The sequence below is a fragment of the Pseudophryne corroboree genome, chromosome 3 (genome assembly GCF_028390025.1).
Source record: "Pseudophryne corroboree isolate aPseCor3 chromosome 3, aPseCor3.hap2, whole genome shotgun sequence".
Taxonomy (NCBI): Eukaryota; Metazoa; Chordata; class Amphibia; order Anura; family Myobatrachidae; genus Pseudophryne; species Pseudophryne corroboree.
In genome coordinates, this window is record NC_086446.1 from 803,377,107 (window position 1) to 803,379,938 (window position 2,832).

A 2,832-nucleotide genomic window follows, 5' to 3' on the forward strand; every position below is an offset into this window, starting at 1 on the left:
CATAATATGCCCCATAGTAGTGCTCTAGTTTATTTTATGAACCATCAAAGTTCCCTAATTTACATTACTGTATGTCATGTTGTAGACAGGGTGGCAGATTTAGGGGTCGGGGCACCCCTAGTCACAATAGTATGGGCCATGGCCGCCATCCAATTTTATTATTTTCAGTGTGTGATTATAAGCCCTCGTTTTGATGATTGGTAGTTTAGGATAATATAAGCTAATAATGAAACAAGCCATGAGCTATGACATTGCTTTTATTTTTAATTTCGTAGACATACTGTATTTACTAAGTAGCACAGCAAACTAGGCAGCCAATGTCATACCTGATCACGCTCCACTCAACACTGTGTACAGTGCATCAGCAGGGAAATAACCTGTAGTCACTGATCATTTTAGGCAGACAGTAATGAAACATGCATCTAAGTGCTGTCCCCCAACAAGTGCCCCCCCTAGACACAGTGCCCCCTGTTCATACTGACTGTGTCACATTACAGTGCCCCCTGTTCATACTGTGCCATATTACAGTGCCCCGTGGTCATACTTTCTGTGCCACATTACAGTGCCCCCTCCACATACTGTGCCACCTTACATTGCCCCATGTTCATTTTGTGCAACATTACAGTGCCCACTGTTCATAATGGGCCACATTACAGTGCCCCCTGTTCATACTGTGCCACATTACAGTGCCCCCTGTTCATACTGTGCCACATTACAGTGCCCCCTGTTCATACTGTGCCATATTAAAGTGTCACTTGTTCATACTGTGCCACATTACAGTGCCCCCTGTTCATACTGTGGCACATTACAGTGCCCCCTGTTCAAACTGTTCAACATTACAGTGCCCCCTGTTCATACTGTGGCACATTACAGTGCCCCCTGTTCAAACTGTTCAACATTACAGTGCCCCCTGTTCATACTGTGCCACATTACAGTGCCTCCTGTTCAAACTGATCAACATTACAGTGCCCCCTGTTCATACTGTGCCACATTACAGTGTTTCCTGTTTACACTGTGCCACATTACAGTGCCTCCTGGTCATACTGTGCCACATTACAGTGCCCCCTGTTCATACTGTGCCACATTACAGTGCCCCCTGTTCATACTGTGCCACATTACAGTGCCCCCTGTTCATACTGTGCCACATTACAGTGCCCCCTGTTCATACTGTGCCACATTACAGTGCCCTCTGTTCATACTGTGCCACATTACAGTGCCCTCTGTTCAAACTGTGCCACATTACAGTGCCACCTGTTCATACTGTGCCACATTACAGTGCCACCTGTTCATACTGTGCCACATTACAGTGTCCCCTGTTCATACTGTGCCACATTACACTGCTCCTTGTTCATACTGTGCCACATTACACTGCCCCCTGTTCATACTGTGGCACATTACAGTGTCCCCTGTTCATACAGTGCCACATAACAGTGCTCACCGTTCAGATTGTACCACAACACAGTGCCCCCTGTTCATACTGTGCCACATTACACTGCTCCCTGTTCACACTGTGCCACATTACAGTGCCCCCTGTTCATACTGTGCCACATTACACTGCTCCCTGTTCACACTGTGCCACATTACACTGCCCCCTGTTCATACTGTGCCACATTACAGTGCCCCCTGGTCATACTGTGCCACATTACAGTGCCCATTGTTCACACTGTGCCACATTACAGTGCCCCCTGTTGACACTGTGCCACATTACAGTGTCCCCTGTTCATATAGTGCCACATTACAGTGCCCCCTGTTCATACAGTGCCACATAACAGTGCTCCCCGTTCACACTGTACCACAATACAGTGCCCTCTGTTCACACTGTGCCACATAACAGTGTTTCCTGTTCACACTGTGCCACATTACAGTGCCTCCTGGTCATACTGTGCCACATTACAGTGCCCCTTGTTCACAATGTGCCACATTACAGTGCCCCCTGTTCACACTCTGCCACATTACAGTTCCCCCTGTTCATACTTTCTGTGCTACATTACAGTGTCCCCTGTTCACACTGTGCCACATTATAGTGCCCCATGTTCACACTGTGCCACATTACAGTGCCCCATGTTCATACTGTGCCATATTAAAGTGTCACTTGTTCATACTGTGCCACATAACAGTGCCCCCTGTTCATATTGTGGCACATTACAGTGCCCCCTGCTCAAACTGTTCAACATTACAGTGCCCCCTGTTCATACTGCGTCACATTACAGGGACCCCTGTTCATACTGTGCCACATTACAGTGTCCCCTGTTCATACTGTGCCACATTACAGTGCCCCCTGTTCATACAGTGCCACATAACAGTGCACCCTGTTCATATAGTGCCACATTACAGTGTCCCCTGTTCATACTGTGCCACATTACAGTGCCCCCTGTTCATACAGTGCCACATAACAGTGCACCCTGTTCATATAGTGCCACATTACAGTGCCCCCTATTCATATTGTGCCACATTACAGTGCCCCCGGTTCATACTGTGCCACATTAGAGTGCCCCCTGTTCATACTGTGCCACATTACCGAGTCCCCTGTTCATAAAGTGCCACATTACAGTGCTCCCTGTTCATACTGTGCCACATTACAGTGCCCCCTGCTCATACTGTGCCACATTACAGTGCCCCCTGTTCATACTGTGCCACATTACAGTGCCCCCTGTTCATACTTTGCCACATTACAGTGCCCCCTGTTCATACTGTGCCACATTACAGTGCCCCCTGTTCATACTGTGCCACATTACAGTGCCCCCTGTTCATACTGTGCCACATTACAGTGCCCTCTGTTCATACTGTGCCACATTACAGTGCCACCTGTTCATACTGTGCCACATTACAGTG